General features: G+C 37.7%; 1 long non-coding RNA gene across 2 annotated transcripts in view; it reads left to right on the top strand.

Moving 5' to 3' along the window:
- Nucleotides 1-18,444, top strand: part of LOC104140168 (uncharacterized) — a 34,601-nt gene extending 16,157 nt beyond the window's left edge. For both annotated transcript variants that reach the window (XR_011137844.1, XR_693236.2), the window contains 3 exons: nt 8,754-8,833; nt 14,069-14,149; nt 17,038-18,444. This is a non-coding gene — a long non-coding RNA (uncharacterized lncRNA). The remainder of the gene's footprint in view (nt 1-8,753; nt 8,834-14,068; nt 14,150-17,037) is intronic.
- The last annotated feature ends 204 nt before the right edge of the window (nt 18,445-18,648 follow it).

Below are 18,648 nucleotides of genomic sequence, written 5' to 3'. Positions count from 1 at the left end.
AGTGAGCTGAAAATCAAATTTCTCTGGAAAATCATGACTCAGGACAAGAGAAAAAAGCCAGGGAATTTAAGGCCAAAATGACTTTTTAGGGCAGCTGGATATAACTAAGAGCAGCCCTGAGGCCAGCTCCAGGATGGGAGAAATGCAGATGTGTTTTGAAGCTACTACTGTCTTCTCCGATTCCCCATGGTCTACAGAAGAGGATATCACTGTATCTGTCTCAGTGCTTCATTTGTGAATGGCTCCTGCTAGAAGCTGTCATTGGATAGGTGCAAGCATGGTATATCAGAAGATATTGCACATGAGAGCTAGGAGACAGGGGACATGAGTTAACCTTGATTCACTCAGGTCCTCACATGGGGACAAGGGGCAAATTCACAACAGCTCCTGTGCACTTACTCCTCTGGGCTCAAGGGATATGATAAGACTGATGTGCTCTGCTTTTGTGAGCTGGTGATTTGCCAGATGTGTATAATTCACCTTTCTTTACCATTTATATTGGGATGACATTTCTTAATCCTTTCCCCTTTTGGCAGCCTTGTGATAGTCACAAATTACAGACTCATGCTGCAGTTTACTGTTTGCACTCCTTGAATGTCTTTATCTTCAATAGGGGCTGCAATTACTTTTATGAATAAGCAAAGATATAGAGAATAAGAGCAGAGAGACTTTATTTCAACACCACTACTGTGTCTGCTAACATTTTGAACTCCCAAATTTCCTTTGAATCTTAATGGGGTAGTACACAACTGCAGGAAAACGAAGATGTAGAAAGAACTCTCATTGTTTATCCCCTATCTTTTCTTGCGTTAGAGACGTTGATACAGACTGGAAAGACATAAGCCCTGAGCCCACAGACTGAGACAGGTGACCTGTAAAAAATATCTATGCCTCTTCTTTGGAGGTACTGAAGGATCTCTGCCAGATGAGTTCTGAGAACCAAAGCTTTTTTTTTTGTAAATAGCTCTGCTCAGTGTGATTGTCAGATCCATGACCTTCCATGATTAAAAAAGTGTTAAGGAATGTTCCAGTTTCTGTCTTTGTCAAGTGGAGAGTAAATAATGGCTCAGACTTTTCTTGCCTGCCATCTACATTCCCCTGCACTGATTTATCTCTACCTTTGGTTGAAGGAGAAAGACACAGTATCTTATCTCCCCCTACGAAAGTCAATTGACAAGGGATTTTTATGGAACAAATGCAAAAAAATACCATCGATATATTAGGCAGGTAGAAATTCCTGGGCTGCAATAAAACTAAATGGAGTCTGTATCACCTTCTGCCCTGTCTCACTATTGACAAATAGGTTGGATCAGCTTAAACGGCCACTGGTGTCATCTCTATCTGCTTACTGTTCTTCAAGAAAAATGTCTTGCTGAGATAAATGATTGCTATCTCCTTCAGAAAGGCAGGGAAGAGAAAAAAGAAAAAAAAAACACGTTAAATCTTTTAAACTGCTGTAGGCAGTGGGATATCATATGGAAATTTTCTTAACCTCCTTTGAAAGTAGTGAAAATGCACGAATTTAAATGCTTTTTCTGTAAGCAAGATAATTGACTATTTAGATTGAAGAACCAATTCCGGGAAATGGAGTGAGAATGCCGATTCTGAAACAAAGAAATAAAGCAAAACTGCTCAACATTGTCAAAACAGCCTTCTGTGTGCTAATGACAAGGTCTGATAGGGAAGTATAGAATTATTTTTTTGTCATTGTCTGTGAAGAATGCAGCTAATGTGTGATATTTTTCCTTATTATCGCTTCCAACCTCCTCTAGCCCACCCATACGGTTTTTGAATGTTGTACACAACAAATGAGGTGAAAAAAAAATCCCACATGCCTCTAGCACTCCTATATTAAAGGTGGTCTTAGGAGTTCTGCTTTGTAAAGGATGCACAGTAATTTCTGTGTCTTTCACTAGACTGCCAATGTCACCTTTTGTAAAAGGCAAGATGAGTTGGTGGATCTAGTACTTGGCTTTTCACCTCTGTTAAACTTTTTTCACAACTAAGTTTTGTAATCTCAACTCATTCCCTCCTTCATCTTTAAAACTGCTATAGATAAATTAATGATCTCAGCTGTTTTCTTTTCTACTGAAGGAAAAGCTGGCTTGCAACTTTTTAAAAGATTATGATTGCTAAATTCCAAATAAGTCCATGCATTTTTTTCTTTTTATCATTTAAAAATAACCTTTTCCATTAGCTAGGTAATCCTACAGACCATTTTTAGAAAATCTGCACTAACTCCCTTTTAAATTGCTATAACACCTTGAATAAAGGGATCAAAAAATAGTTCAGGAATGATATATGGGGATTTATAGAACTGCTTCCGCCTTAACACAAATGAGGTAATACTTGTGTGAAACACACTTCAGAGTGCACTGTGCATTACAAATCTGGAATGGAAAATTGGGCACACTAATAAGAAAACTGAAGATGTAGTCTGAAAGAGTAATAAAACCTGAGCAAGTAGTTTTTTTTTTTTACTACTACATAAAATATAGGATTTTTTGAGATGAAGAAAACTGAAAGAAGAGTTTTGAGGTTTTGGAACATAGCGCAAAATCTAAGAGTCTCACTGTAATGTCCATTTTGTATCATAACTTCCATCATGAATTAGAAGCTCCATTTTTTGCTATGGTCTTATATCAAATCTTACTTGAGTTAAATTTATTAATAAGTCTGTGTCAGAAGTTCAGTCCAGTGTTGTAGAACCCTGCTAATAAATCACAGTTCGTTCTTGTGCTATCTGTTACAGCAAGGTCAATTCACTGCTGCCAGCCCATCTTCTAGCAAAATGTTGCTTGTGCTCAGCTTACTAGTCAGCTCTTCCTTCTCCTCTTCTATTCCCCCTCAGCTTTGGACTGGGAAGTCCTGCTTTCTCATGTATCTTCATCTCCAGAACTGTTTGTTATCGATGTGGCAGCACATACCCAATTATTAAAAATTATTCCAGCCAGATATCCTTGCTCAGAAGAGATATTTGATTTCTCTCTGATGAGTAATCTTGGAGAAGCCGTCAAGACAGTAGTGGGATTGTGTCTCAACGGCTAGCCTGTTCTAATGGAACGGCAGTCTCTCCAAAAAGAGATGCCAGGTCCCTGGGTATATCAAGACAGACATGGCAAGAATAATACACACTTTATTTAAGAAGTGTTTTTTGTTGGTGGTTTTTTTGTTTGTTTGTTAAAGGAATCTGGCACTCTTACATGCAAGAAGACCGAAAAAAAGGAGAAGGAAGTAGAAACTCTAATATTCTCACGTGATAATTAATTGATAATTAATAAGAAGTCTTTTAGGAGGAACTTATAACTAAGATGAGCATTTAATGTAACAGCAGAGAAACAAACAAATGTTATAGGAATAATAGCTAGGCAGGAAAAGAAACACATGCATGCATCCTCTTTTAGACGGATAGCCATATGTTTGACTTACCAGTTTAACTGGATCAATGAGAATGCTCCATGATGCCGCAATGAATCCAAGCCTTAAACGACAAATAAATCTGCATGGAAGGAAATCTGTCTAGGTGATAATGCCAACGTAATTTTAGACCGCTTAAAGTGAGAATCAGATTACAAGCAGATAGCAAGAAGGCAAGGTTCAATAGAAGTCTGCAAAAATATCTGTAAGCACTAAAGGGGTGGGGAAGCATTTAAGGAAGTTGATATACAGTTTTGCAATGCCCAGGAAGCTGAAGAGCAAAGAATTCTACGTGCAAAGAAAGGTTTCAGACAAGAGGGCTCCACAGAACACCAGGAACAGTGACTAGAAGACTCAGCTGAGGCACGGTAGACCTAGAAGGAGCTGACCGGACAACTTACCATACCGCATCCAAACAATGAACAGGATCAGGTTGTAACTTTGGCTATTATCAAATAATCAACCCTCGCCAGAATAGTATCTGACTGATAGAAATATTCTTCAGGGGCTGCGCCTATGGTAAAAGATTGTAGTCCAATCCTCTACAAGGCAAAGCTTTTGAAAAGCCTGGAGTATGAATACAAAACAGAACTGAAATGTCAAATTTTGATGCCTAAATTAAGCAGATAGAGTTGCATTTGGATTAATAAATAAGAAACAGTCCATTTTCACATATGCTAACCAAGGAAAGCTGTGAGTATTCTGAACCTAAGAAAAACGTCACTTTTAACTATTCTTCTCTTGAATAGGCTGAGTACTCAAGTTGGCTTATACATTTAAAACTCCACTTAGCTAGAAGTGTGATCATAGTGCCATATTATTGGTCTTGTATTAGGGATCTGCCTTGCTCTGGGCTTGTGCTGCAGGTGTGCCAGGTTCTCCCACCCATACCTGCAGATCCTGGTTTCTTAGGCTGGGGTGCCAAAGGCAAATGGCTGTAAATATGGGTCATGCTACTGCCTGTGGACACCAGCAGCTGGTATTGCTCTTACCACCCTCTTTAGGAGAACAGTATTACTTTAATGCTTCCATCATATGCAAAACAATTTAAATGGTTCTGTAACCTCTTAATAGATGCTTTTTTCATTTTAGTTGGTGTCCTTCTGCTTTGCACTCATCAGGCTAGGAAGAAAAGGAAACAGACTGAAAACTACTGATGTTATTTGTTAAAAATGTAAGAGAGAAAGCCTGTCTTCAAAGATAAACCAAAAAAATACAAACCGAGGAAAGTAACTAAATATTCAGAGCAGATTTTCTATGACGCTTAGAATTAGATGCCTATTAGAGATAATGCTATCCTGCTTTTACAGTCATTGAGAAAACATATTTATTAGTTCAGAGGTGTGAATGAAAGTTAAATATAAATATTTAAGACTTTTAACCATTTCATTTTGAGCGTGTTAGTCAAGAAAGGATTCTAAACATAATTTAAAAAGCAAGAAAGCTATAAAATCTGGAAGTGTTAGAGCTGGATACCATGAGTAGTGGGAAACAGGTGGAGGTGTAGAATCTGGAATGGACAAAAAAGGCAGAATTTTTTAAGTCTAATGTACATTTCACACAAGCTGCAGTGATTTCAACATAATGCAACAATGCTGTTATCAAACAGGAGCAATTGTCTTCTTATTCCTTGGATGGCTGGTTGAAATTTAGAAGGTCTACTCTTTGCCTGTGCATTTCATTTCAAAAATGCCACAGTTTTATGAAATGTAAATTTCAACTTTCCACTAGCTTATGCTTAAAGAAGGTATTTTAAGAATAAAGATGAAGTAATTGTATGAATAGTTAGAGAGACTCCTCTCAAACATAACAGATATAATTGGAGAAACCAGAAACTGTGTGTCTGTAGGGAAATTTTCCAAATGACAGTTTGCCTTCTTTGCTCTAGGATTGACCTTTTGATAGTGAAGGAAGTATGATAGGTAGACTGTGGATAAACAAATTAAACCAAAACTTTAAACCTTGACAAATGTCTGGATGTAAATGAAGATCATTTTTGGTGGGGTCTCGAATCGGTTCTTATTTCAAATGATCTCTTTTGCCCTTTCACGTAGAAAATAAAAAATATACAAGAACATAGTGGTTGGATTAAACTTTTGCTGCCTATATGGATAGTGTTTCTAGCAACTTGAAAAAAAATCCAATATAAGGACGGTTCAAAATGTGTTCCTTGATTCATACTACAATCACCAAGCACAAAAATGCCATTTCAATTGGATTTATTAGTAACATTTTGCCATAGCAAAAGGGTATATGAAAAATAGAAAGAGCAGTGTATTATTTTTAATGTTTTTGTATTGTGTTAAAGTATTTAGAGATTAATTCAGGAAAGCTCTTATGTAAGTGTCTGAATTCAATGGGGTGTAAGCACTTTTCAGAAGCATTGCTGAAGTATTAATTTGTGCAAAAGAATGTTTGATGGTATGAAAAGGAGCCCCGCATTTCTTACTGCTTTTTGCACGCTGTAGGTACTGACCTTTTGCAAGTATACCATAGACACATTTATGACTTGTAAGATTTAGACATCTAAATGCCCATTATTTGTACAAATGTGTGCATGGCTACATATCTTGTGAAACTAGTTCCTGCCTTTGTGTACTCTACAGGGAGAGGAGAAGATTAAAAGCAGAAATATTTATTTAATACTTTATTTAAAGTAGTGAGTCTACGTGTCAGATTATCTAACAAGATCTAAAAAGCGTGCTGTAATGGTACAATCAGTCATTCCATCATTCTACAAGAAATGCTGTGACTGTCCTTTCTTCACAGCAGGAGGGTCCACAGTTTGTCACATGGATGGGTTACAGCTGAGCTAATACTTCTCAAGTATGCAGCCACATGCATAATCTTGTTAAGAAATGTGCTGGAACCCCTAGCCAGCCGACCACAGAGAAAACCTCTCACAAGGGGTTAAAGGAACTGGTTTTGTAGGAACTAAAGTCAATAATTTGAAAGATAAATGGGAACTGGTATCATTAACTTTGAAACAGCAGGAACGAGTTGGGGCTGGCTGTGATACTGCGCAAAGTTTACACAATGCTGATCAGCTGAGACTCAGACACTGAACTCTCTTTTCTGCTTTGAGGATCTTCTGAGCAGTGTACTTGGGGAGAAACATTCAGAAGTGTCCTTAGATGAAAGAACAGAGCAATTAAAGTCCTATCAAAGCTGAACAGCTTTGAAGACATGGTAGATAACTAAAAAAAAAGATAAAAATGGTGCTTTATTCTGTTTCTAAAAGCAGTGGGCAGGAACCAAAATGTCAAATTGTAGACTTACTTTTTACTACAACTAGTTGTGAAGCCACCGATGTTTTTAATAATTTAAAGTAAATTTGAACAGAAGAAGATAACTGTGAATCCATATTACATTTCTATGAGAAGTACTGTCTTACATCTAAGAATGAATTACATGAGAAATAGGTTTTTATACAAAGCAGAGAGGAAAATGTAGAAGAGTTTTTAATTATTTGAGCCTCAAAAGATGATTTTACAGTTTTTCAATCCTTAATAAGAAGTCTGGTCACAGTTAGAGTCTAGAGCAAAAGTAAGTGAAGGCAATACACAAAAAAAACCCCTTACCATTATAGCGGAAACTTGCAAAGCAAAGAGAGCCTCTCACTCTGCATGGAAGCCTATGGGATCTGGACGAGTCTCAGAATATTGGAGAGAATCAAAAATGCTGGGGAAGAGATGTGAGAAAGAAAAGTTTGATAATTAAAACTGGAGCTGATGAAAAAGGGAAACACTGAACTGGAAGTGTTCGTGGAAGCAATCTGATGTTCTTGGGGGGGGAACAGTGGGTGGCATCACTTTGCGTGAGCTTGCACGTAACTTTAGACTGACTTTGCACAGAGATCGGAAGGGATCTTCATATGATAAGAGTGTGGCAAAGCGCAAATCCGGGTCAGAAGTCCCAGAGAAGATGAAGCATTTATTTGGGTGGCAGTTAATATATGTTCATGAACAAATGTGATGTTGGAATGAAAGATGATGCAACTGAAGGAACTCCTCCCCGCCTCAAAAATTGTAGAAGAAAATTAAGTAAAATTCCAGCTGATAGCGCTGAGCTCATAACTTGTAAAGAGCTTTTAAATTAAATATCTGTGAAAATTACAAACTTAAGTTACATAGTTATTGTGGGGAGAAAAGTACCAAATGTTGAGTTAAAAATATGACACATCTTTCGTCTGATACATTCTCTGAATGGAGTGGGGACAAAAGTAACTGCTTCCAATTCAATAGAAGTATAGTTAAATGAGCCCATATATTATATGAGCACTGCCTTTAGGAGAGTTCCAACACCTTAAAGCAGGTAGGTGCTATAAGGAGGTAGTGTTTTTTCACTTTGAAAATCATTAGGTGAGTAGAAGAATTGGGTACAAATACACTTGCTCATAATTGTTGATGAAAATGGATGGAAAAATTTATTTATCTATAAATGTCAAATAACTGCGTAAATACACCAAACTGAAACGTTTACCGTTGTCTATAATGGGGAAATTATTGATGAGATGGCAGCTGCGAGCTGTTTCTCCATGCTTCGTAGTTCATCAGCAGGGTTCTGCACAGCGCCATTAGAAAACACTATATACGTTCCATCACTCCTTGAGAGACTCCATTTCCCTGTATTGCTGTTTGTGTTGTTTGGGGCTCTTGAGTTATTCCACGGGAAGAAAAGAAAAGAATGTATTTTTGATCCTATAAATAATTGTTTTTGATATGTAGTAATATGAATTAAGGTAAAACGGCAGAAGACTCAGAGAAGCTTCGAGCTACCACTCCTGTGTCAAAGCTAAGCAAGTAAAATATATATCATACATATTAAAGAGAACATGTTTAGAAGTGATAGCAATACAATAACGTATGCCTAGAGATTAAATAGGTCTGAGGTCATCAATTTTACCTCAAGGAGTAAACAAAGACATTAAGATTACTTGAGAGGGTAGAAGTTAAGAAAAATTTGAGCTAATTAACCATGAAATGCTACTGTAAAATGCACATTAAATATTTGAGATTAGGAGTTAGTGACCCTAAATAGCGAGGTAATAGATTTCTTTTAAAACCTTTTTGGAAAGGAAAAACTAATAAAGCGTGTAGGTAAGGCTCTCACTTCTCTGAGATAGACTGTCTGAGAATAGTACAGCCCATAGCAGGCATTTACATGAAAGCCCTTTTAAGTGGCATGGAAATTATTGACAATCAGGATCCACAGTGTCGTAATTTCTAACAGCGGCTTTATGTTTAAACTGTTTGCACTGCAAAACCGCAGAAGTTATTTTATAATAAAAATAATATATAATTACTATAAAAAACTGCTGTTATTTTGCTCAACAGAAAATGAAAACCAAGAAAGCTTATACTGTGGCAGCCCAACATCAAATGCGTCGAGGACGTGAAGACACACACAAGCACTGGTAAGGCACAACAAAATATTTGTTCTGAAAATAACGCGGTACATATCTAGACTGAAAACTGCGATTGCAACAGTTGTGCTTCACAAGAAGTCCTGTTGTCATATAAAGTTGTATGCGTGCTATGGTCAAATAAAGGATATTTTTGCACCAGAAGCAGAAGAACAAAGGATACTGCATTATTTATCTGAAAATATCTCACAAAGACAACAGAGTGGAACCCATCTCACAGCAGTGGTGTTGCTATGCTGTGAGATACTGCAAGGCTTGGACACTAGCTGAATAAATTTTTGAAAGTGTTCAGACTTCTGTACTGCGTTAAATGTTAATTATAAGTTGTTATTATTATCTTTGGGGCAGGAAATTTTAAGAGTTTCTTATAAGAAGGTCTGTAAGTGGTGCAAAGACTCCTGTTCTGTAATGCTGAAGGGTTAGAACTCAGACTTCAAATGAGGCAAATCTAAGAGCACCGAAGAACAGACATTTGGTCATCTAACTCCCACTGAAAGCAGTGAGAGTCAGATGTCTAAATAAGTTTGAGGATCTAAGTCTAAATTTTTATGTTAATGCAAACAGCTAAAAACCATTTGATTTGGATATTACATAGAGCAACATGCAACAGAATATTGATTTCTTTTCCCTAGAGCAACATAATCAAAGTGAACATCTCCAGTTAAAGCTCTTTCGGAATAAAAAATATTGACCTCTGTCATAGACTCATTCTGTGGCCTTATTGATTAAAAAGATCCTATAAATTTTTCCACTAATTCATGAAGCAAGATAAATAGCACTTAAAAGTATTCTTCTCCACACTAATCTTCATATCTACTTACTAAGTCAGTTGCATGCGTAGTACATGGTCATTGTCGTAGTCTAGCTAGAGGGTAGTCCCATACGTTTTATTATGGCTCCTGTATGATAGGGAATGTGAATGGGGCTCAGTTTTTGTGTAAACACAAATTAGTTTAAGTTTTGACATGCTGTACAGCAAGCACATGAAGCTTCATTGCTGTGCAGTGTAGGAGTTGGTGGTTTTCTCTGCACAGTTTTGTGCTGCTATTGAATATTTGTCTTTAAATGAAAGATTTCTTCTTCCTTACATAATTTCTTCCACCATTTCCACTGCTTTTTGTTGTTTATCTCAGTATTACCACAGTGCCTGGTGGTTTGCTCACAACTGGTTGTACAGTAAGCAAACTCCTATTATTCCTGTTGCTGTTATTTTCATTTGAAACTGCCACTGATTACAGTTTGAGTAAAACACAGCCTTGGAATTTTTAAGGTTGTGAGACAATGTGAGACAACCGTCAAGTGTGTCAGTCTTACAACTTAAACAGCCTGGGCAACTTCCCTTCCAGAGAGTTTTCTGTTGCAGAAGGTGGTTAATGTAAAACAGTAGGTGTTGGGCAGTGGGGAGCATGAAATTTCCCCATAACATACCAGTATAGAAGCTGTGATTAGATCTGAGACATAGGTATCTGTGTTGAATTTGAAGTAATGTCAGCAATCATTCTTACTCGTTTGAGTTGAAATCTCAGCTGACAACAGTGCTGCTATTGGCATGATACTTAAGTTGTAGTATTAAGTCTTCTTTTGCAACCATTTCTCTGTTTGGATACAGCACCAATGTTTTTATTTGACCGTAGAGTAACATTTCTTTCTTTTTCTTGTTTTTTATTGCTCTTTCTCTTCCATCTGGCTTCAAAGCTCTCTACCTTTTCTACATTTGACATTAGATACCTGAAGAGAGCAGGCTTTTAGCAGCTTTTAGAAAATTACCAAATTTCCTACCTGTTACTTGCTTTCCATTTGGTACAAACTATTGAGACAGTCATTACAATAAAATTCGTAATTCCAGAAGACTTCATTTGATTTATGGAGCTCATGTCTTTCAGTTCGGGTGGTACACCTGGTCCAAAATCTTGGAGGCATTGATAGTTTTAAATTATTGGAAAACAGACTTTACCTACCTTTCTGCTATTCTCTTTGGACCCGTTGTTGCGCTGATGTAAACGGGTACTAAACAGAGCTAATTTTGTCTCTTTGAAATATAGTAATATTTGAGTCTTTTTTTAAGCCTGAATTTTTCTTGCATTTACTTTAATACTGAAAATCCTGAGGGAGAAATGCTGCAGTCCTCATTCAGGAAAGACACTCATCTTCTGAATGAATTGAAAAAGCAGAATTTGAGGTAAATTCCTGGCTGTACTGAAGTCTATGGGAAGATTTCCACTGACGTGGAAAAGCTCTCTGTGGATCCTGTTTTCCGTTAATGATATCTGGATGGTATACTGTGCAGTTATCTTTTCATGACTCAGACTACACTGACTGTATCTCCCCAAATCTTGAAAGCAATACGTTCTTATATAGGGCTGTTCACACAGTCTTACTGTGTCTCTGTCTTTCAAAAATATACTGTAAGGTTAGATACAATGTCCAGATTGTCATAAAAATTGATTAATTTTGTCTCAATTCTCATTTTCTCAACAATCTTTGTCTTATGAATGGATGAATATAATTTTAACCTGGGTTCTCTTTGCAATCTTAAGATTGTCACGAGAATGGATTGGGTGTCGGTTTCTCTTCTTGTTACAGTCTTTGTCATGAGTTCTCACAGACCTTTAATGCTTGATATGTTCTCATTCTCATTACATATTCTCATTCCCATAACAAAGATTATAATGAGAGAAGAAAATGTCATAAAATTAATCCATTCTCATAACAGACTGTAATGAGGACAGAAAATGGAACAAAATTAATCCATTCTCATAACAATGTGAAGATTGTAATGAGAACAGAAAATGGCATGAAATTTATCCTTCCTGTGACAATCTTAAAATTGTACCAGGGCAGGAAAGGATACAAGATTAACTGGCCCCCAAGACAAAGGCTGGAGCTAGAACTGAATATCCTACCAAAGTAATCCGTTCTTGTGACAACACCTAAAGGGGTAATTCTGTGACTGTGTGGAGATGCCATATGTAAATCCCTAACCACTTTAAAGTCCTCTAAAATAGGTTGAGACTTATACCTTTATTGCCACAGGGGACTAAAAAAAATATATAGCTTGCAACGCTCAGACCTTACGGTCAAAATTCTGGTTCATGACTGGAAACAAGTCATGTAAGTAACATTGTTAGAATTTAAAGTACTTAAGTATAATGTGCTGAACTCTGAAAACTCATTATTTCGCATTGAAAAAGTGGACCAAATAATTCAGGAGGTATTTTTGACCTCGAGGCTTTTTTTCTGTGTTGCATAAAAGCTGTAACACATCTTATTCCTGACGTATGTAGGGCTTCATTCACAAAAGGATTCAGATACTGAACACCCACTTTAAGCATCTTAGCTAACAATTCTGACCCACAAACCTCTCCTCAGCCCCCTGTTGATGGCTGGAGGTACCAGAAGGTTTTAGGCAGTTTCAGTTTTCTGTGTCTGAGTAGCTTAGGGTATGCTTGTGGATGTGCCTGGGTCTTACCTTGATAATCTCCAGGAGATGTGAGGATTGAATGTTACCACCTCCTTCCTGCCCTGCAGACTATCTTCTGATGCAGCACTCTGCTTGCGGTGGATCCCCTTCCAAAGCGCCCGACTCTCTCTCCTTTTGTGTAAAGAGGCTAGACGGCTAATGCAGGTTGGTAGGTACTGCTCTGGCAGAACAAAGTGAAGAATTAGGTAAGACAGCATTCAACATGGCAGAGCGCACATCCCTTTGCAGGAACTTAGCTCATACTCTGGTCATGACGTGGTAATCACTAAGAAATGAGCGTTTGCCAAACATTTCCTCTTAGGGACATACGCATGCTTCAAAAGCATGAAGGAGATATTTTTTAGTCATAATTTATACCACAATAATATTAAAATACTCTCCATGTCTTATAAGAATTTAGTAATCTGTACTGATTTTTTTGTTTTAAAAACGCTCAATGCTCTTTTTTCTCTGCTTTACGAATATTCTGGACAAAATACCCAACCCATTATAATCCTTTATGATTTTCTTGAAAGTAATTGTCTTTGTGTGGCCTCATGCATGAAAATGAAGTCATTGTCTTTGACTCCTATCTATTCTGTTTGATAGGGTACACTCTCCTTAGTGAGCTATTAATATATCTTCCGTTGTCCCCCGAGTATTGATCTATCGAAGACAGAGCTGTGTTGTTGAACTCTCAGTAGCTTTTATTTTTACTATGACAAACACGCACTGTTACAGCTGTGAATTTTTGTTCATTGCAGTTCTTACACCATTTCCTGAAAAATGTAACTACAGATCCTCTCCCATCATTTAACTCCCAAGCATTTTCACCCTGTACAGTACAGGGTATATAATTGAGTAGCATAAATGAAGGCTAACTACTCTTATTCAAACTTACGTGCCTCATAATATAACCAGTATTTTCTTCATTAACCTATGTAAATTAGCACAGTAATAAGCAAAGAGAGTTACAGAAATTGTAGTCAGTCATTTTGTCTTTGTGTCATCCTTTTCTTCACTCAGGCTTGCAATTTCTTTTGGATTGGCTTAAATTTGCAAAGTCTGACAATGAGTATTCAGAGTTACCACTGAATTTTGAAAAATAATCCTGCATGTTTCCCAACATTTTTCACGACAGGAACAATTCCTTGTTCACACTGTTATCCTTTCACACTCCTCCTTGTCCACTCAGGTCAAAACCTGCTTTTCAATAAAGCCAGTGAGAATTCCTTCCCTATGTCTTATCTTCCCTCACCTGAAATGTGAGCTCATTGAGGTGGAGACCGCTTGCTTTAGCTGTTTCTAAAGTACCATGTACATGTGCAAAGGCATGGGCTCACTTTTTAGCAGGTCTCAAGCAGTAATATTTGCTAGTTGTTCCTTTACCTCTGATGTCTAAAAACCATAAGTCCTTCAAAACTTCCATTTGCTACTGAACTATACGTTTCCAGTAAGCTGAATTCCTAATGCTTTTTTGAGAAAGGGGAAGAGAATAAAATGGCTGAAGTTTAATCTAGAAATATGTTGCAATGATTTTAGAGGGTATATAATCTAAAAGTGACCGAGGTTTGTAACAGTTAATCTGTTCTTAGTTATTTTTCACCACTGTTGTGTTAAATTTCAGCTGTGGGGTGCTTTCCAACTGGAGAATTCCTATAAGCTACCTGACAATAAATTCTACATATTATTTTATGCAGTTTACTAGCAAATTCTAGTGGCTTTTTTGTTGTAGGGATCTTAAAGACTCCTTTGGTGTTTTACAGATGTATTACTAAAATGGATAATGTACATGGAATTAGATACTTCATCTAATTCAGAATTCAGTGGACCCATTGCAAAGCAAAGTAAGTTCTTATGAATGCATTGTATGTAAATACATATGTTTTATAAATTATACGGGTATAATTTGGGATATAGTTTATAAGTTCTCTTTATACAGACTTACAAAATGTATTATAGGAGTCAGTAACCCACAAGAACCATTACTGTTTTTCTTCTTGTGTTTTATCTTTGTATTATTTCTTTGTAAACTGTTGGTCTACATACACTCTTATAAATGAGAAAAGGACTGTTTCTGAGTGCTAAAGGCATTTGGCTGTAGAACTTTCCCCTCTGTCAGCCAACCTGCACCAACTCAGAGTAAGTCACATTTTACCAGTAAAATATTCATTTGACTGTAGATAGTTCATGACTTATTTATGAATAGGTATGTTTTTATGGGGTGCAGAATTAACTCTCCTCTCTATAGCAGACAGATGCTAAAAGGAAGGGTAGGCAGTGACTTCAGTTGCCTATGCAACTGTCAGTCAGTGCATATAAATACCTTACTTTTTTACTCCTCACAGTAAGAGTACCTGACATTTGGTTGCACTGTCTTCTATAACCAAAATGCTATGGGAGTGGTTGGAAAGACAATGAAATTAAATATTCTCTATAATGGTGTGTTTATATGGGGTTTTCATTATATATTTAAGGTAACTGTCTTGGCATCTTTCCCCAGCAAAATATGTTTTTTTTCCTCTAAATCAGCCTTCCTGGTTTAAAAACTGCAAAACAATGAGGACCCTAAGGCTGGATTACACAGCCAAAGCTTTTACATTTTGGGCAACTGAATCATGATTAACAATATAAGTGCATAAAATAATTAAATTACCTTTTTAGCATGTTTTATGCTGAAGTAATCTTCCTTGGCTGGGTCACTTGCTGGCCAACTAGGTGCGAATTTATTTTCAAGTTTTAAACAAAATGAGGAAGATTTCACATTTTCTAAAGAAGAACATGAACTCAATATGTTTTTGACATCAGCCACGGTTACCAAAAGAGAAGGAAGTCCTAGGAGCCCAATCAGTCCTTAATGTCCTAGATTTATATTGCAGGTTTCTATTATGCCAGAATCCATGCAGTTAATTCAGCTCGTTCAGAATGCACGGTGACCTGTGGATATGGAATAAATCTGGGATTGCCAGAATTTACGCACACAGATCAATTGCACAGAACAAGCCCAGTATTTCTGATGTATTTAGGATGCACTGGCCTCACACCCTCGAAGCCATATGGGGCCCTGGAGGGGCTATTTCTCTGGGAATCTGGGACAGTGAGCACCTAACTGTTCAACTGTGTTGCCTGAAAATGGCTTCAGCTCTAAGATAAATTATTACAGTTGGCAAACTAACAAAAGTGATGGTTTACTGTCAAAATCATATCGGTGTTACTGTAATAGGCAGGGGCTAGAATAAATCGATTATGAAAAGGTTCAGAGGATAGCTTAGTATTGATGCTTTCACTTTTGATTTGGAAATAAGGCTGAAATATTCTTTTGCAAGGGTGTAAAAATTCTTGCCCTGTTTGTTCTGTGCATTTATGCCCAGGGCCAGGTTATACCCTTAGTTCTTTGTCCACCTTTGTGACAGTGCAAAGCCATGCTAGGCCTGAGACAAATGAGAGAAATTCTTCCTTGGGAGACACAGCATAAGCTGTGGTGCTAGGAAGCACATGCTTCCTGAACGGTCCCTTGGGATACAGTAACACCCTGACCTGGCCACTTCTGTTCTGTCAGGAGAGGGAAAACAAGAGCAAGGCTCCCAAACCTGCTCTTCCTCCTTTTCTTCATTGTCACAATGCGATGTCATACAGTATTTAGCTGTCCGATGCAAGCTTGCTCTGTCAGTCTCCCAAGCGACTAGAAACTGCGAAAAAACACGTGGTGTTGCACCTACAGCTAAACCTAAGCTCATGTATCTTCCCTCTCAACAGAGCGTACAATTCAGGGTCAGTGCGGTGCCCACTGCTTTCCCACATCCTCTGGTCAGAGCAGGGAATAAACACCTGTGCTCTTGTTACCCGTAATGTGCCAATTACGTATGCCCAGGGGATTAAACCGCAGACTTTTGGGTGGGGGACTTGCTTCCCAGACCTGACCAAGAGGAAGGGAAGAGATGGGATTCCTCCACAGGCTGGGAAGGGATACACTACCTCCAAAAGGTCAGCAAAGGGAAGGGGAAGTAGAAGGGTCCCTCTCTGCTCCCATCCCTCACAGCTTCACAGGGATGCAAGCTGTTTTTTATTCCGATTTTCAGGCAGATACCTGATTCACCATTTCTGGTTTTCATATCGGAATGAATTCAAGACCTTCTAATTGCTTAAGAAGGAGATAATGAATTCTACAAAGATTACTTTTATGTTACGTTAATTCCTATTTACCAGTTGTTGCAACTAGCAGACTGTTATTACATAGGAATAATAGTTGCTCACTCGGTAGTTATTGATCTGCTTTCTGGTTTGATGAGAGGTCTGTGCTAAGCTGTGGGAGGAAGCGGAAGCCCCACAGGTCTGATCTCAGAGTGATACGCCTCTGCCTTTCCCAAAGTTGTGAGTCTGGCTGGATCCCCTGTTCAACAGGTAGTGATGAAATTGCAATCTCAATATGAACTTTCCCAAAGCCTAGTGATATTCATATCCAGGATTTTGGTTTGTATCCAACTCTAATCCTATTATTTGCTTCAGCCATTCAAAGATCATCTTATCCATCAAATCGCTATTTAAAATGTGTTTTTATGAATAAATTGGTTTTCTACAGAGATACAGGGATTGGATTGAATTTTATATCATTCTGTTTGTATCTCTATATGTGTTAGTGTTAAATTGAAAATTACAGTTTGGCTAACTGATTCTGTTTACTGCCTGCTTGTTTATTACTTTAAATACATCCATTGTTCTTCTTAATTAATTTCAGAAGATGCAGAGTACATAACCTATAAAGAATCACGTATCGTCTAACCCTGACTCTGAAAAAGGGATTAACGCCTGAGGAGGGAGAGTATGGGGGAGGACTACTATACCACCTCATGCACTGGCAGGTCGTCCGTAATTTGTTATACTTTGTTCTCAGTTTTAGGGTCTGAGTGGACACAGTAGTGATGTCTTTTCAAGTTATTTATTTTGCGTGGTTTAACACTGTCATACTGCTAGTAAGATATCTGGGACCTGTGAGTGCACTTTGAAAACCGGATTCTCAGGTCTCTGTAAATCTTCCGATTTCCAGTGGTTCAAGGAGGATTAAGAGTTACGTCACACAGAAAGGAAAAAAAGTTAGTCTCTCGTTAGTTCTCATTAATTTCTTCCAGCTATAAGGGGTGCACCAGCCATGAAAAAGTGTCTCATTAGTCCTGTGCTAGAAGTCACTGGGAAAGGCAACTGGACAGCTTCAGGCGGGGTGTTCTGTTTGGGTAGTGATTTCTAGAGGTTTCACGACTGGGAAAGCCAAGAGACTTTTATAGGGTTCCTCATTTCTCCTGGAAATAAGGACCTAGGGCCACCTTTCAGAAGATGATGACAGATAGATTAAATGACTGACACAATTCAGGTTTCTAACTGAATGATTAAAATGGGAGGAAGGCACATTCTTGCACACGTTTGAAAATCCATCAGATACGTATTTGCATATTTAGGCACCGAAATGCCTTTGGTTAGTTGCTTCTTCTCTGTAGAATGCTACAGGACTGCTCTTTTCTTGTTTTCAAAGGAGTTTAAATGTTACATTATTTAATATTCTTATAGACATATTTCTTACCATTTTCTGAAATATTTAGAAAGCTGCTGAATCATTAGCAAAGGAAGTTCGCCTGTTTTACAAAAGACATTGTTTTAGAAAACATTTCTGCCTTTTTTCTCTTCCCTTTGATTTGAAGAGGTTATTTGGGCTGTAGCTCAAGTGTGTCTGAGTGTCTGTCTCTCTGTTCACCTTATCTGGGATGCAAATTGGACACTTAGAAATGTTGCTGCTTTGATTCAATTTATGGGAGGGCAAACTAAAAAGGAATGAGATTCTCAGATCTTTGCAAGTTTATTTGTTGACCGTAGCAATGTTTAATTAAATATATTTATGTAATATCTTTATGCAGATCTAAAGATTTCAATTTTCTTGTCAGGTGGGTTTCTGCTTTTACCTAAGTATTACAGCTGCACAGACAGGAACAAAGATGCCAGTACATTGAAATATCAGTAAATTGTTAAGGACCTCCTGGGCTCACAGTTTCCATCTAACTAGGGATGACGTATTCTTAATTTTTGTAGCTTTCTGTGGTTATATACAGCCAATCAATTGTAATTTTGGCGCTGGAATTAGTGGTAGGAATCAACCTTTAACACCAACTCTTAACACAGCGCTATCTGAAATATCCACCTCCACCCACGCATAAATCATATAGTGCCAACAGCTAACCTATAGTTATGATTCCAGCATTTCATGTGACAGTCTGAGGTAACTGTTGGTAAAGATTCGATTTTTAATGGCGGAGCTTTTAACTCCGCTCTCTGCAGAACCCTTGCAAGTTAAGTTAAAAAT

Source organism: Struthio camelus, chromosome Z, assembly GCF_040807025.1.
Source record: "Struthio camelus isolate bStrCam1 chromosome Z, bStrCam1.hap1, whole genome shotgun sequence".
Taxonomy (NCBI): Eukaryota; Metazoa; Chordata; class Aves; order Struthioniformes; family Struthionidae; genus Struthio; species Struthio camelus.
Note: the sequence above shows the minus strand (reverse complement) of the source record. Positions and strands in the feature narration are given on the sequence as shown.